Source organism: Papio anubis, chromosome 11, assembly GCF_008728515.1.
Source record: "Papio anubis isolate 15944 chromosome 11, Panubis1.0, whole genome shotgun sequence".
Taxonomy (NCBI): Eukaryota; Metazoa; Chordata; class Mammalia; order Primates; family Cercopithecidae; genus Papio; species Papio anubis.
The window spans coordinates 99,756,371-99,773,454 of record NC_044986.1 but is presented as its reverse complement, the minus strand read 5'-3'; the positions used below and the strand labels follow the sequence as shown (position 1 = coordinate 99,773,454).

Sequence of the window (17,084 nt, the reverse complement as noted above, 5' to 3'; positions counted from 1 at the left end):
CTCCCTGTCCTCCTTCCCTTCTTCATAGGTGGTATGGTTTGGCTGTGTCCCCACCCAAATCTCACCTTGAATTGTAATAATCTACACGTGTCAAGGGCAGGGCCAGGTGGAGATAACTGAATAATGGCAACCATTTCTTCCATACTGTTCTCATGATAGTGAATAAGTGTCATGAGATCTGATGGTTCTATAAATGGGAGTTACTCTGCACATGCTCTCTTGCTTGCTGCCATGTAAGACGTGACTTTGCTCCTCATTTCCCTTCCACCATGATTGTGAGGGCTCCCTTGCCATGATGAACTGTGAGTCAATTAAACTTCCTTTCTTTATAAATTACCCAGTCTCAGGTATGTCTTTATTAGCAGTGTGAGAACAGATCAATACAATAGGCAAACTATTGACAAATGTTGCTTTGCTCACCATCTTCATTTCTTCACACACTATTCACTCCTCATCCCACTTTGGCCTCCAGCCCCATCACGCTATTACAATTGGTTTCTGAGGTCACTAACATTGCTAAAGCCAATTACCATGTTGCAGTCTTGTCCGACTTGTCCTTGCAACATCTCTGGATATGGCTGACCACATCCTCCCACATTGCGGCTTCCACAGCACTTTCCCCTGGTTTTCCATCCACCCCTTTAACGCTCTTCCCTCTGTGTTCTTTGTGGGCTCTGTATCCTTTGCTTTGGACAGTGGAGTTCCTTAAGGCTTAGCCTGAGGCCTCTGTTCCGTCCCACACCATCGTCTCTCTATGCAAACTCATAAATCGCCACCTATATGATGATTACTTAAAATGTATATCTCGGCCGGGCGCGGTGGCTCAAGCCTGTAATCCCAGCACTTTGGGAGGCCGAGACGGGTGGATCACGAGGTCAGGAGATCGAGACCATCCTGGCTAACACGGTGAAACCCCGTCTCCACTAAAAAATACAAAAAACTAGCCGGGCGAAGTGGCGGGCGCCTGTAGTCCCAGCTACTCGGGAGGCTGAGGTGGGAGAATGGCGTGAACCTGGGAGGCGGAGCTTGCAGTGATCTGAGATCCGGCCACGGCACTCCAGCCTGGGTGACAGAGCAAGACTCCGTCTCAAAAAAAAAAAAAAAAAAGAAAAGAAAAAAAAATGTATATCTCTAACTCTGAACCACACTTCTCTGGGCAAAGGATTCTTATATACAATTCTCTACTTGAAGTCTCCCCTTGGATGTCCTAAAGATTTGTCAAATTCAACTTGCAAGCAATAGAACTCACTATCTTCCCCTGCCCAAATACTCCTCTTCCAGAGTTCCCCATCTTGATGATGGGACTGTCAGCCACCATCACATAAACCTGATTCTTAGGAGTCATCCTTGCCTCCCCCACTCTTCTCCCTCTGCCTATATCCAATCCTCTTAATCTCTGGCCAACTACCTTCTAAATATCTCTCAGGTTCACCCATTTCTTCCCATTTCCACTGCTGCCAACCTAGTCAAAACCATTATACAGTTGACCCTTGAACAACATGGGTTTGAACTGCATGGGTCCATTTATACTTGGATTTCCTTCTGCTACTGTCACCCCTGAAACAGCAAGATCAACCCCTCCTCTTCCTCCTCCTAAAGTTGAGTAACGTGAAGAAGATGAGGATAAAGACCTTTATGATGATCCACTTTCACTAAATAAATAGTAAATATGAGGTCAGTCACAGTGGTTCATGCCTGTAATCCCAGCACTTTGGGACACTGAGGCAGGATGATCGCTTGAGGCTGGGAATTTGAGACAAGCCTGGGAAACATAGCAAGACCCCATCTTACAAAAAATTATTTAAAATTAAATTAAAGTAAATTAACTGGACACGATGGTGCATGCCTATAGTCCCAGCTGCTCAGGAGGTTGAGGCAGGAGGATCCCTTGAGCCCTGGAGTTTGAGGTTACAAGGAGCTACGCTGCGCTCTAGTCCAGGAAAAGAGTGAGACTGACTCTGAAAATAAATAAAAAATAAATAAATAGAAAATCTATTTTCTCTTATGATTTTGTTAATAACAGTTTCTCTAGCTTGCTTTATTGTAAAAATACAGTACTTAATACATATGATATGTGTTAGTCGACTGTCTGTTATCAGTAAGGCTTCTGGTCAACAGTAGGCAATTGGTAATTAAGTTTTGGGGGAGTCAAAAGTTTTACATGGATTTTCAACTGTGCAGCACTTTGGTACCCCTAAAACCTAGCATTGTTCTGTTACAGTAGGTAGCTAGTCAGGCATGAGCAGGGTAGGAGAGGGCTCCCCTCACCCCCTACCAGGAATGTCAGGCGACCATCAGGTGATGGTCAGGGGATTGTTAACTGTCTCTCTAAAATAATAATTGATCGCAGACGGCACCAGGGAAAGGCAGTCTCCCGATAGATAGAAACACCTGAAACTGGTGATCAGCATCTTCTGGATGAGATCTCAGGAGTTGGGCGAGTGGGCTCAAGCATGTGCACTAAGAGGTAAAATGGTGGAGTTTAACTGGCAAATGACCTTCCAGGAACATTTGACTGGTAAGGGAAGAACATGTCAAGTGAGCATGCATACAACTCCAGTAAACACACTGCGCATGCTCATCTCCCAAGTGCTGGCAGGCCACTGCTTACGTGGACAGCCCACCCCATGGGAATAATCGGGAGGAGGAACACAAGACCCTGAAGCATGTCAGTGTGTAACGCCCCAAGTCAAAAGTCAAACAGCGCACTTCTCTCAAATCACCCGCTTGGCCCTCTTCCAAGGGTACTTTACTTTCTTTTGTTACTGCTCTAAAGTTTTCTAATAAACTTTCACTCCTGCTCTAAAGCTTGCCTCAATCTCTTCAGTTGCCTTATGCCCCTCAGTTGAATTCTTTCTTTTGAGGAGGCAAGAAATCAGGTCGCTACAGACCCATATGGTTTCACCAAAGCTAACATACTCTGGTGCCATGTCTCAGATATATTCTGCTGCTAGTAGCTCAAAGGCCAATTGTATTTTCTTTCTGAACTTAGCTCAGAAGTCTTCCTGCATCCATTCTTTTCTTCAGCTGATGAGTTCCCCAAATTATAGCCAGAGTGATTTTCCTGAAGCATAAATCCCATCATTTGCCAGCTTAAAATATTATTTAATATATTCTCATTGCTCTTAGGATGCGAAAATAATTCTTGACGTACTCCACATGACCCAACATGGTTTGCCCCTACTGACCTTACCTCTAACCAGACCTTCCATAACTCCAATCATACCGGTTTCCATTCAGTTTCCAATCCCTCTGCCACTCCCTTACTCCCACCCCATTTCCCAGCCCACTCATCAGCAAAAGCTATTGGTTCTACTGTGCTGGGGTTTTTTTGTTTGTTTGTTTGTTTGTTTAAATAGTCTTGCTCTGTTGCCCAGGCTGGAGTACAGTGGCATCATCATAGCTCACTGCAGATTTGAACTCCTGGGCTCAAGCAATCCTCCTGTCTCAGTCTCCCAAGCAACTAGAACCACAGGCATAAGCTACCATGCCCTGCTAATTTTTTCCCCCATTTTTGTAGAGACAGGGTCTTGCTACGTTGCCCAGGCTAGTCTTGAACTCATGGCCTCAAGTGATCCTCCCACCTTGGCCTCCCTGATATTACAGGCACGAGCAACTGTGCCAAGCCTTGGTTTTATTTTGAAAACTATATCTTGATTCCAAACTCTTCTCACCATCTCTACTGTTAGAGTACTAATAAAGCTACTACCATCTTTCATCTGGACTATGACCACAGCCTCTGAGCAATCTCTCTTCTCTTGCTTCAATCGATTTTCCGAATAATCACCAACTGGCAGGATGGCTTATTGCTTAAGTCAAATCCTGCACTCAGTTGCTAAATACATTCCAGTAGACCCCCCCGTTGCAATTAGAATAAAACCTGAAGTTCTCAACGCTGGCTACAAGGTTCTGCTTGTTCTGGTTCCTGCTTACCTCTCTGTCCCCATCCACTATCGCTGCCCTACTCTTTGAGAACATTCCAGGCACACTGGCCTGCCTTCTTTTGAACTTCCTGTGTTCCTATCTCAACCCCTCTTCTTGCTCTTCCTTCTCTTAGAATCCTTTCCCAAGTTTCTGAATGGCTGCCCCTTCTCATTACTTTGTAAAGAGGTGATCTGATCCTTGACCACTTTCCCTGCCCCACGAAAGTCACTCTCATTGTTTGATTTTACGTTCTATGTGGCACTTACAACTCTGCTCAGAACCTTCCACTGGCTTTCCATCTCACTCACATCAAATTCTCTACAACAGCTCCCAAATAACACACAATCTGGGCACCATTTCCTCTTTGATCCCATCTCCTATCTGTCCTTCCCATCTCACTCTGCTCAGCCCTACTAACTTCCTTAGTGTTTTTCCAATATCTTAAGTGCTCTCCTAACTCAGGGTCTTTGAATGTGCTGTTCCTTCTGCCTGGAATATTCCCATCTAAGAACCCAATGTGGATTAATCTCTCATGCCATTTAGATCTAGCTCAATTGTCACTTATCAGACAGAAACACCAGTTTCAGGTGTTTCTATCTATTGGGAGACTGCCTTTCCCTGGTGCTATATTAATTAGGATAAATAAATAATATATTTTCTCTCCTTATGATTTTATTAATAATAGTTTCTTTTCTCTAGCTTATTTTATTGTGAAAATACAGTATTTAATACATATAACATAATATATGTTAATCGACTATGTTATCAGTAAGGCTAATAATTGGCTATGTCCAATTATTATTTTAGAGATAACAACCGCTTGATCATCACCTGATGGTCACCTGACATTCCTGGTAGGGGGTGAGGGGAGCCCTCTCCTGCCCTGCTCATGCCTGACTAGCTACCTACTGTAACAGAACAATGCCAGTTTTCAGGAGTACCAAACTACCGCACAGTTGAAAATTCATGTATAATTTTGACTCCCCCAAAACTTAACCATGAATAGCCTACTGTTGGCCAGAAGCCTTACTGATAACATAAACAGTCAATTAACACGTATTATATGTATTTAAATAAATACTGTATTTTTACAATAAAGAAAGCTAGAGAAAAGAAATTTATCAAGAAAATCATAAGAGAAATTATATATTCTATTTATTTATTTATCGTTTATTTACCCTAATATAGCCACTCCATCACCATGCCCATCACTCTCTGTCCCTCAGCTTTTAACTTTCCTCAAAAACACTTACATTCCTTGACATGTTAAATATTAATTTGTTTATTGTCTGCTTTCTACCAAATAGAATGCACCATGCATGAGAGCAGAAATTGTTCCATTTTCATTGTTCTTAGAAGTGTAGGTGCTTAGGAAATAGTTTCTCATTAAATAAATGACAGAACTATTTGAAATTGCCTAATTAACACATGCGTCTAATTTCTTTCTTTATATCTCCACCACCTTCCCCGACATATAAGCCTTTGAAGACACAGCTGTAAAGGAGAAGAGGAGGGTTATTCAACCGCATTTACAAATCATAACTGATTTTAACTTCAGTATTTTCAGATCTCTCCAGCAACTTTCTCTCAGGAAACTCCACTCCCAACTGACAGGTGCTATTTCCAGCCAGTCCTTTGCTATTGCAAATAGTGAGTCCATGAGTGCCCTTTGCCGTGTGCGTTACTTATTTTCATCAGCAGATCTTCGTTTTTACACTCTTGGAAGTGGGATGACGGGGTCAAAAGGCGAATCCATACATAAGTTAAATAGATACTGCTCAATTCTCTTCCACGAGGTTCAGACCATTTTGGATTTCTATGAGGAATGCATGATAGTGCCATTCCTCTACACCCCGGCCCGCCAACTGAGCGTGTTTAAACGTGGGGAGGACGGAGGAGGGTGAGGTTACCAACCTGACGGCTGAGAAAGGGCCTCTGCCCAGTGCGCCCTTCCTCCACTCCCACCCGAGAGACAGCTGAACTCCGGGCCCGGACGCGCGTGTTGCCAGTCTAGCCCTGCACCACGTCCCCTGAGGGCGGGCTGCAGGCGGCCGGGAAGCCTTGCACAATCGGCCCAAAAGAGGAAGCCCAGAAAGTGCTGAAGTAAACACTTAGGCAGACCGTTGCAACACAAATCGGCCTCTCAGTCTTTGGTGGAACCATCACTTGGCCCCAAGTCCCTTAGTCCCTCTCGCGTCTAGGCTGCAAAATGGGTCCATTCGCCAGGAGACGCTCCTGAGAGGAGGGCGCGCGCGGCTCAGGTAGGGGAGGGATGAGAGAGGAAGGCGCAACGTTTCCCAGAATTTAAAAAAAAAAAAAAAAAAAAAAAAAAATCCCTTCAAAGTTGTTGTGTAGTAGGGGTGGGCTGGGGGATAGAAAATCAGGCGCAGACTCCAAGAGTTGGAGAAAGCAGCCCCTAACTCGGAGTCCTTTACGCGAATGCTTGTCTGTCCCACTGTCTCTAACCAGGGGCCCTCCTTGCACCTCGGAGCAAAGCAGCTCGGATAGCGCCACACGTCTGCGCGCTGCGTGGGAAGGGCAGGGCTGACAGCACTTCCTCCCCGGGGTAGCGACCTGGAGCCCGGGTGCGGCCGTCTGCACCGCACTTCGCTTTCCCCGCCAGAGTCCCGCTGCCTTCCCGCGCCCCGCCGCGCCTGGCAGAGCAGTCGAGGTAAGTGGCGCTCCCGGTCCCGGGAGCCCTGGGAGGGCCAGCACGGGCCCCTCGGGGCTGTAAGGAACCCGTTCGTCAAGCCCATGGGGTCCGATGCCGGGCGCTGCTCCAGGCTCTGGCCTCGTGAACGCGCGCCCCCCGGCGTGGCCCTCGAGCACAGCGGATCCCCAGGGTCCCCTCGGCTGATCTCCACACTGGACTCGGCTCGCGAGGGTCGGGGTGTGGGGGTTTGGGGTTCGGGCTTGCCTTTTCCCGAGCTATTGCATCAGATTTGACAGATTTCCTTCCCAGGAAATTGCTGCAAGGTCAAACGGGGAACTGCTATGAGCTCTTGCACGTCCAGCAGGTCAGCAGGTCAGCAGGTCCAGGAGCCCTAATCTACCCGAATCTGGAGGCATTCTTGAGGGGCCTTTTCGGGCACTGTAGATTAAATGCCAGCCGTGTGAGAATTTGAGTGTGGCTCGCCGTCTGATGCATTTTAGAGAGTTTTCTTCCTCTAAAACTTTTAGACAACTCTTTCTTCTTTTTAAAAACAACGTTTTCCCCTGAATTATTCTCGTTTTCATTTTAAAATACCATAAAGGTAGATTTGGACACAAGGCATAAGTTTCGTAATTTGGCTTGAAATGGATATTCAGAGGGGCTTTTATAGAATGAAGAAAACTAACTAGGGTGTCCTGTTGGCTCCAAGAATCTCTGCGCAGGTGTTCCGCCAAAGACCTAGCCTGGTGTACCTCTTACTTTCCTTCCAGGAAGATATTTCTTAGCATTCATACCTCTGTGGAACGTGAAATGTGTTTCCTAGAGCCACTCAGGGCACAGCGGTACAAAAAGAACTTTTCATGAGATCCTTAACGAGACGGAGTACTAGAGGAAAGTAACGGAAGAAAAAGGCCCCTTAGTTTATTACGCCTCGAGATGTTTTTTTCTGGTGGCATAACGTGGTTTAAACAAAGGCGCTGGTACTAGCTAGTATTCTTTTTAAAATCTGGGTCTCCAGACAGAAATTTCAGAAAAGAAAAGTTTGTCGTTTTTCATAAACCTAGAGCAGCGATTTTCCCTCTGGCCTCACTGGAATAATGGATGGCACATGGGCCAGGACGATGATGCTGGCTGGCGAAATTAGCAAGGATCTGCTGAGAAATACTTTGTAACGTCTTCTAGTGGTATTTCCTGTCTGCTCAACATGTGTTGTGAAAGGTCTAAGAAATTTAACTTCATCCTTAAACTATTAATAATGTGTGTCCTTAAACTATTAATAATTACTTAAACTATTAATTCCTGAACTATTAATAATTACTAATATTTGTGTCTTTTCTTAGCACTTGGGAGACCTGGGTTCTGGCTCTTATATCTGCCCCAACTAGATAAGGATTATCTTGATTAACTTGCATGACTTCTCCCTGGACTTCAGATAACATCAGTCAAGTGAGATGATTGGACTACATTATGTCTGTCCTTAAAATAGCAATTTAGGAGTTGCTATAATTCTTTGAACTGGTCCCAACTGGAATACTGGCAACATTAGAATTGCTGATCATGAATTTTTTTAAAATGGAGAAAATAATTATAATCGTGATAACAGATTTTCTTACATTCTGAAATATCAACATCTTTGAGGTCTTTTGTTTCTGAGAAGTTCCTGTAAAAGCACAGTCAATATCTGGCTTATAGATAAAAAGGCAAACTTTCGTCTTATTTGAAAACTGAGATAAGAAAGAGCCCAAACTTGAACAGGTCAATATAATATTTTGAAATCCTTCAATTGCCATTTCTCAAGAAATATAACTTTGTAATAAGAATTACTTTATGGCATTACTTTAAATCTTAAACACAATACTTACTAGGTTTTATAGTATTTATTACATTTTTTGTATTTTTATATCCTAAGAATGTTCTCCAGTTATCCATTATTGATTTGCCCTTTTTCACTCATCAATGAAAGTTTTAAATAGTTCCATATTAATATTAGAATGAGCTACTTCTAAAGTTCATTGCCATAAATGTCTGTTTGATATGCCACTTTGAATTTTCTTTAAGCCATCTTACTTTCAAAAAGCATTATTATTTTCATTTACTTCTAATTCTCTTCAATTTTATTTTAATTATTTTTATGCCTAAAACATTTTAGTGAGTCCACAAATCTTATAATAAATTGTCTGCCTGCCATAGCCTATTGGACCACAATCATTACAATTTTATAGGACCTCATGAGTTTATTTTATGGGGACTAGAGTGATCTTACGAATTCTCACCTCAAAATACAACAATTTTTATTAACACGACTGGTATTTTCTCAGTATGAAAATGTATGTGTGTGTTTTATGTCACTGATGTCATCTAAGAGGCAAGTCACTTAAAGCTTAAGCATTTATTATAAATTCGTGTACATAATAAATGCCAGATTTTAAGGTGTAAGGTTTCTACACTGGTTGCATGGGGATTTTTTAATATGTATTACACTTTTAATTATCATGAGAAACATGACTTTCAGAGAAAACTGCTAGATATCCAGAACAGTAATCATTAGATTTCTCTTGAAAAGAGAGAACTAGCCACATGAAGGAATACCTTTACACGTATACCCAGTTAAAGAGACTAGATTGTACCTGCAGTGTGGAAGGGCAGACCCTGAGGACAGCTTTGGGGGACTAGAAGATGTGACCTGCCACCACTGCATCATCATTTCCTAGCCAGTTTGTGACTCCAAAATGAGGACTCTGAAGATGTTGACTAAATATGCAGAATATATTAATTTCACTGAGTGGTACCATGGAAATGTCACAAGCCCCTGAGATCCCATTGGCTCCACTGGTCCCAAACCTCAGGCATGAGCAAGCAGAGAGGTAACATTCTCATTATCCCACATATTCTGGAGCTTGATTCCATGACTCAGTTTTCAAACATTTCCTGAGCATTGACCATGAACTTGAATAATTAAGAATCATAAGAGTTATTTTCTTTCTTCTCTGTCAACTCAGTTTTCTCTTTGATCATCATATAGTAATAGTAAATAATAATTATTATAATGTTTACTTATAAATGCTACCTGGCCCTGTACTAACTAATTTAGATGTGTCATCTTGTTAATCGTCATATCAAGATGAAAGCACAGAAAGGGTAAGAAACTTACGCAGGAAGTAAGAAACAGAGCTGTTGTTTGAACTGGGCCATCTGATAGTAGCACCCATGAAAAAACCTGGGGCCTTTCCACAATGAGTTTATAGTCTGGAAGAGGAGATGTAACTAGATGTAAGAGGACATGTAGAATTCCGTGTGGAACTAGAGTTGAGTGCTGTGGGACTACATATCAGGGTCCCTGGTCTCCCCCAACCAGGGTCAGGGGAGAAGAATGAATAGAAGGAAACCAAGAAAGAACTTGTCTTGTTATTCTTGGGAAGACAAGACACTATAATCAACTTTGAAGTTATTATCTTTACATGTGTCTTGAAAAAAGAATCTGCTTTGTTAGCAATCGTGTGTTTTCATTTTTGTGTTTATTTTATTCTAATCCCATGTGACAGCCGGCTAGGTGGATTAAATCAACAAAGCAGTGAATTTAATATTTTTTTCTGATTCTGTTGGGGATCTGTTTTATTTAGTCTCATGTCATAGACTCATCAGTGAGATGGTTGTGGGCTAGGATGGGGGATACACGCTAAATCACCCGGCAGTTGTGTTTCCGCAAACTGACAGGAAGGTTTGCATCCAGACAGCTACATCACATCAAACTGGAGAGAAATAAAAAATGATATTAGAGCAAGTGAATCATGACTAGATTCATTTCTTCCTTCACGTTTTATTATGAAATGTTTCATATCTACAAAAGATGATGTATACCTATAAATCATAGCAAATAATAATAAAGCCAACATCTAGGTACCTATCACCCAGCTTAAGAAGTAGAATATTTTCCAAGGCATTTCCTGGTCTCCTTCCAATAACATTTCCCCATTTCTCAGCTAGAGGTGATCATTCTTCTGAATGTGCTAATTTTTACAAAGCTTGTAGGAAGCCTGTACATACATTTGTAAAGGATGGTGTCAAACTGGGGATTAATGAACACTGGCATGGTAGACTGGTGTCAGGTTCCCCACCGACTCTGGGTGGTCACAAGTAGTGTGTGCTGTTCAGTAAAGACAGCTTACTTTAATTGAATAGCATAAAAACAACATGTATTAGAAATAGTTAATAGTAAGTACCACAGAAATTGTGCTACCTTAGACATTGATAAAGTGACCAAGAATCATCAGTAAATAACTATGATTTTTAAGTGGAATAAAGAATATGTGGCTGGGCACGGTGGCTCACACCTGTGACCCCAGCACTTTGGGAGGCTGAGGCAGGAGGATCACTTGAGGTCAGGAGTTCAAGACCAGCCTGACCAATGTGGTGAAACCCTGTCTCTACTAAAACTACAAAAAAATTAGCCGGGTGTGGTGGTACATGCCTGTAATCCCAGCCACTCAGGAGGCTGACGCAGGAGAATCGCTTGAACCTGGGAGGCAGAGACTGTAGTGAGCCGAGATTGTGCCATTGCACTCCAGCTGGGGCAACAAGAGTGAAACTCCATGTCCAAAAAAAAAGTAACTTATATGAGGAAAATAAATAAAGGAGGCAAAAAAAAAAAAGAATATATAACCTAGGAAGTGATCACCACTATTTATTTACTTATTTATTCACTCATTCATTCATTTTTGAGACAGGGTCTAGGCTAGAGTGCAGCGGCATGATTAAGGCTCACTGCACCTTAACCTCCTGGGCTCAAGCAATCCTCCTGCCTCAGCCCCTCAGGTAGCTGGGATTGCAGGTGCGTGTTACCATGCCCAGCTAATTTTAAAAAGTTCTTTATAGAGACAGGGTCTCATTTTGTTGCCCAGGCTGGTCTCGACCTCCTGGGCTCAAGTGATCCTTCCAACTTGGGCTCTCAGAGTCTTGGGATCACAGACATGAGCCACTGTGCCCGACCAGATCTCCAGTTTAAATACGATTCAATCATTTTCAGTCAAAAATGTTTGCTAAGCACTATGATAGATGCAAGGAATGTCAGTGAACAAGAGACAAAGATGTCTGCATTTATGGAGTTTGTATTCTGGTGGGCAGATACAGATGCTAATCAATAAGCATAATAAATAAGTAAATAATATAGGTATTAGTAAATGAAAAGCAAGGTGAAGTTGCAATATGAAATAAGTGGTCAGGCTGGGCCTCATTGAGAGGATTTCAGCAAAAGTTTGTAGGAGACAATGGAGTTAACCAAGTGGCTATCTGGGGGAACAGTGTTCCAAGCACAGGGAATAGTCAAGGCTGTAGGGCAGGGGCATATCTGGGGATTTGAGAAGCAACAAGAAGGTCCACGTAGTTAGAGGTAAATAAGCAAGGGAGAGAGAAATAGATGTGGTTGGAGAAGTATGAGAAAGGCAGGGAGATAGCAGATCATGTGGGGTTCCAGAGGCCATTATAAAACTTTGACTTTCACACCGAGTGAAATGGAGGGGCCATTGCAGGATTCTGAGAAGGCGAATAACATGATCTGACTTAAGGCTCACTCTGACTGCTCGAGAATAAACCTGGGGGAGCAGAGGTGAAAGCAAGGAATCCATGACAAAGCGTTGGATTCTGCGTATATTTTGAAGGTAGAGCCAACAAGATTTCCCAACAGAAGGAATGTGGGGGGTTTGAGAAAGTGGAGTCAAGGATGACTTCGAAGTCTGTGGCCTAAACAAGTGGAAGGATGAAATTGTCATCAACTAAAGTGGGCAAGTTGGAGGGGAGATGATTAGAAGTTCAATTCTAGATGTAGATATGAAGTATTGATTGGGAATATTGATGTGCTTATCATATATAAGGTTAAGAGCAGGGTAACTATTTGAGAAGATACTGTTATTGCTCCTATTTTGCAAATTCGAAATGGCAATTAAGGGAGTTCAGGAAATTTGCCCAAGGCTACACAGTTTAAGAAATGGGACATAGGCTGTGTGGTGGCTCAGGCCTGTAGTCCCAACACTTTGGGAGGCTGAGGTGGGCGGATCATGAGATCAAGAGATCAAGATCATCCTGGCCAACATGGTGAAACCTCATCTCTACTAAAAATACAAAAATGAGCTGGTTGTGGTGGTGCACGCCTATAGTCCCAGCTACTTGGGAGGCTGAGGCAGGAGAATTGCTTGAAGCCAGGAGGTGGAGATTTCAGTGAGCCAAGGTCACACCACTGCACTGCAGCCTGGTGACAGAGTTAGACTCTGTCCAAAAACAAAAAGGAAAGAAGGAAGGAAGGAAGGAAGGAAGGAAGGACAAAGAAAGAAACAAAGAAAGAAAGACGGAAACAAAAGGGGATATAAAACAAAGTCTTTGCAACCCTGAAACCTTTAATTATTCTTTCAAAACTTGGAGAAGGAGTTGACCAGAAATCTTTATTAGGTAGGTAAAATAAGAATATAGTTGGCTAATCAGCAATGTTCTACCTCCATAATAATCAAAACAATGGAAATTATTTTTGAGAAGTGGAAAGCAAGAAATGAATACTTAAAAGCCCCATCCATAAAATTTTTTAAATTGTTTTTAACCGAGATGGGGTCTTGCTATGTTGCCCAGGCTGGTCTCAAACTCCTGGGCTCAAGTGATCCTCCTGCATCAGCCTCCCAAAGGGCTGGGATTACAGGCATAGGCCACCATGCCTGACCACATACATTCTTGATGTGTGATGTAGACATTATGCAATACAAGTCTTCCATGACTGTGCAGTTTAAAAACAACATTCTGGAGAAGGGAGGACAGAGACCTTTCCCACAAAGAAGTTTTTTGTGCCTGGAGGTTTAAAATGTTCATATTTTCAAAATCCAAACCAGATTTCGAAGATAGGAATGTTTCCCCCTTACACAGCTGGATTTCAAATGGATTCAAGTGTTAGAGCAGGGCTAACAATTCTCTAGAAGCTGTTGAAGAATGTTGGATAACACTGTTAAGATATTTGGAAAGCTGAAAGTGGTTAGGAAGTAACCAGTGATCGAGATAGCTGACATTTCATTTATCTTAGTTATTAACTGCTATCAAGCCAGTGTAATAATGAAATAGTAATATTCAGTAGAATGCTGCTAAAAGCTATTCATTACCACCTGGTAGACTGTTTTCCATGGGGCAGAAGTTCAGTCTTTCAAGTGTGTTTTTAGGATTTCATTTCAAAAAGAAAAGAACAAATTAGTTATGTGGGGAAGCGGGGAATCCCACAAAATCTTTTTCAGGTGATTTCACATCATATTATAGTGTATTATCACAATTAGGTTACTGAATCAGTAAATTCAGTAAATTTACCTAAGGCCACTGTTTTTATAGCATTGACAAACTCATGCATCTCTACTGATCACATAACATTCACAAGTGACAGGTAGGGCAATGAACTCATTAGGTTTTGGATGCAGTATTGTTTTCCTTTTAAGATAATGGCTTCCTTCTGATTAAATTTCATAAACGGTATGGCTTAGCAAACCAAGACTGTTTCTTCATGTGTTTACTCATTCTGTGGCGTTGTATTTCCCCTGTTGTAAGCAACACACAGGATTGAAGCTGCTTGGGCCATGAATGTGGGTAAGTGCTGTGCAGTGTGGTGAAAAGACGGCCATGAGACCACTGCAGAATGCCCAAGCTAAAATGAACAGTACTTATTGTTCCTCAAGACCGGGTTTACAGAGTGGGCCACAGTACTGAAACATACACTTCAACTGAATCAGACTCTGCTCAGTGTAATATAATTGGAACTTTTTCCAGTTTCACCACACGTCTATTGATGGCCAACCCCACGCCAGTGTAGGGGGCATGTGTAACTAAAATAGGGTAAGATATGGCCCCTTTCCCAGTGTGGTGGCTCACACCTATAGTCCCAGCTACTTGGGAGGCTGAGGTAGGAGGATTGCTTGAGTCCAGCCGTTTGAGGCTGCAGTGAACTATGATCACGCCACTGCACTCCAGCTTGGGTGACTATCTATCTATCTATCTATCTATCTACCTGTCAATAGATAGATAGATAGATAGATAGATAGATAGATAGATAGTCCCTACTCTCAAGAAGCTTCCAGTCTAGTGAGAAGGACAGGCATATAAAAAAAATACATGACAGTGCAGAATGTGCAATGTTTGATACAGAAATAATATGGTGCAGACAGTGATTATAGGGCAAATATTATGTGGGGATGATCAAGAGGTGCTTTGAGGGAGAAAGATATAGACATGCCTTTCTAGGCCAGGCGTTGTGGCTCATGCTTGTAATCCCAGCACTTTGGGAGGCCGAGGAGGACAGATCATGAGGTCAGGAGATTGAGACCATCCTGGCTAATACAGTGAAACCCCGTCTCTACTAAAAAAACACAAAAAAATTAGATGGGCTTGGTGGCGGGCACCTGTAGTCCCAGCTACTCAGGAGGCTGAGGCAGGAGAATGGCGTGAACCCGGGAAGCGGAGCTTGCAGTGAGCCGAGGTCGCGCCACTGCACTCCAGCCTGGGTGACAGAGTGAGATTGTGTCTCAAAAAGAAAAGAAAAGAAAAGAAAAGAAAAGAAATGTCTTTCTATACCTTGTGGCCAAATAGAAGAAAGATACACCAGGCACCAGATTTGTAAAACACTTTAGCAGTGCTGAAGCATAAAATGCAGTGGGAAAGGAAACGGTGAGAATCTAATGTAACACAGAATGAGTAATATTCAGATTACATTCACACGATATGGTCCCCGCAACCCAACATATTTGAGTCAAATACTGAGGCACTTGCAATAACAGAACTGTAGCACTCTGGACCAGAGCTGTCCAGTAGAAATACAATGGAAATTACATGTTAAACTTTAAATTTCCTTGGTGCCACATTAGAAACAGTAAAAAGAACCATGACATTCTTTTTTTTGAGGGAGTGCCCCACTCTGTCACCCAGGTAAGAGCGCAGTGGCATGATCACAGCCCCTCCCATCTCATTTTTTGAATTTTTTGAGAAACCAGGCACTATGTTGCCCTGGCTGGTCTTGGACTCTTGGGCTCAAGCAATCCTTCCACTTTGGCCTCCCAAAGAGCTGGGATTACAAATGTGAGCCACTGTGCCCAATTGTGATGTTAATTTTAATCACTTATTTTATTAAATGATATATCCAAAAATAATAGCACTGTGGATCAAATGATTATTTTTGGATATTTTGTTTAATAAAATAAATTATTAAAAAGTGGATTGTTTGAAGTTATATTAAATTTAATATGTTTGAAATTAGACTTAACAGTAAAAATCAAGTGACATAAATTTTTACTAAAAATTTTAAAAATAATATCTTAATTTTGATATACTTCAAATTATATTACATTAAAGTAATAGTAAGATTAATATTTTTTTAATTTTTGTAGAGATGAGGGTCTCACCATGTTGCCCAGGCTGGTCTCTAATTTCTGGCCTCAAGTGATCCTCCCACTTCAGCCTCCCAAAGCACTGGGATTACAGGCATCCTGCCAGTAATAGTAAAATTATTAATGAGCTATTTTATTCCATTTTTTATTACTAAGTCTTGCAAATCCAGTGTGTTTTCACACTTACAGCACATCTCATTTCAGACTAGCCACAATTGAAATGCTAAATGGCCTCATGTGGCTAGTGGCTGAACTGGACAGCATAGATTGAGATAAATTCACAAGTATTGCATCCTATACTATGTGTTGACTATGCACTGAAAGGAGGATATTAGGTGAATTCTAAAGTATTCAGAATTTTCTAGGGTAAAGGAAGTAAACAACATTTGCAATTAGTTTGGGGCCTGTCCCTACAATCTGATTTTAATTCATCTTTAAACCTACACCCAGAATGCATTATTTGCCCTCTGGTAACAAAAACAACCTCGAATAGTCATTTGCTTGCTTTCCTTTTTATCCTCTTTCTCCCCCAACTCGCCACCACCTTATATATTATGGATTCTGCCTAAAAGTAAGAAGGACTGAAAAAGAACTGGAAACAAATGGCGAAGCAGGATGCCCTAAACCCACATCCGGCAAAATGTGATCTGTTGCCCTAGGCAACCATGGTGGTCAACCCTTCTGTTTTCTTTTTTTTGCTTCCACCTGCTAGTTCACAAGCATAACACACTCTCATCAACAGCCACTCTCTTTGTGGCGGTGCTCAGCTCCAAAATTACGCCTCCCTTTCAGGGGAGGGCAGTAGTGCTAAGATTTGGAAAATGGATTGGAGATGCCTAAGATATGACTCAAAAAAGACTCGAGGAGATTCCAGTGCAGTTCTTTCCTTGTTAAGAATGGTTACGAATCCCTGTTCTAGAAACTATACTTACAGATGTCCTTCCAGTGGCTTGGTCTTTTAAAAGTGTGCCTGACCTACAAAAAAAAAAAAAAAAAAATGGCGGTTTAACTCAGTCTCCAGGTGCATGAAAACGCAACAGACAGAAGTAACCATCCCCTTGTGGACTTGGGTGTGTGTTTATGTTTGTGTGTGTATATATCTGGTGTGTGAAAGA

General features: G+C 42.1%; 1 protein-coding gene across 3 annotated transcripts in view; it reads left to right on the top strand.

Moving 5' to 3' along the window:
* Window positions 1-5,504: 5,504 nt before the first annotated feature.
* Window positions 5,505-17,084, top strand: part of LOC101007826 (amyloid beta A4 precursor protein-binding family B member 1-interacting protein) — a 128,878-nt gene continuing 117,298 nt past the window's right edge. For all 3 annotated transcript variants that reach the window (XM_031652449.1, XM_031652447.1, XM_031652448.1), the window contains exons 1-2: window positions 5,505-6,185; window positions 6,394-6,595. The gene's annotated coding sequence lies outside the window, so the exon portion shown is untranslated. The remainder of the gene's footprint in view (window positions 6,186-6,393; window positions 6,596-17,084) is intronic.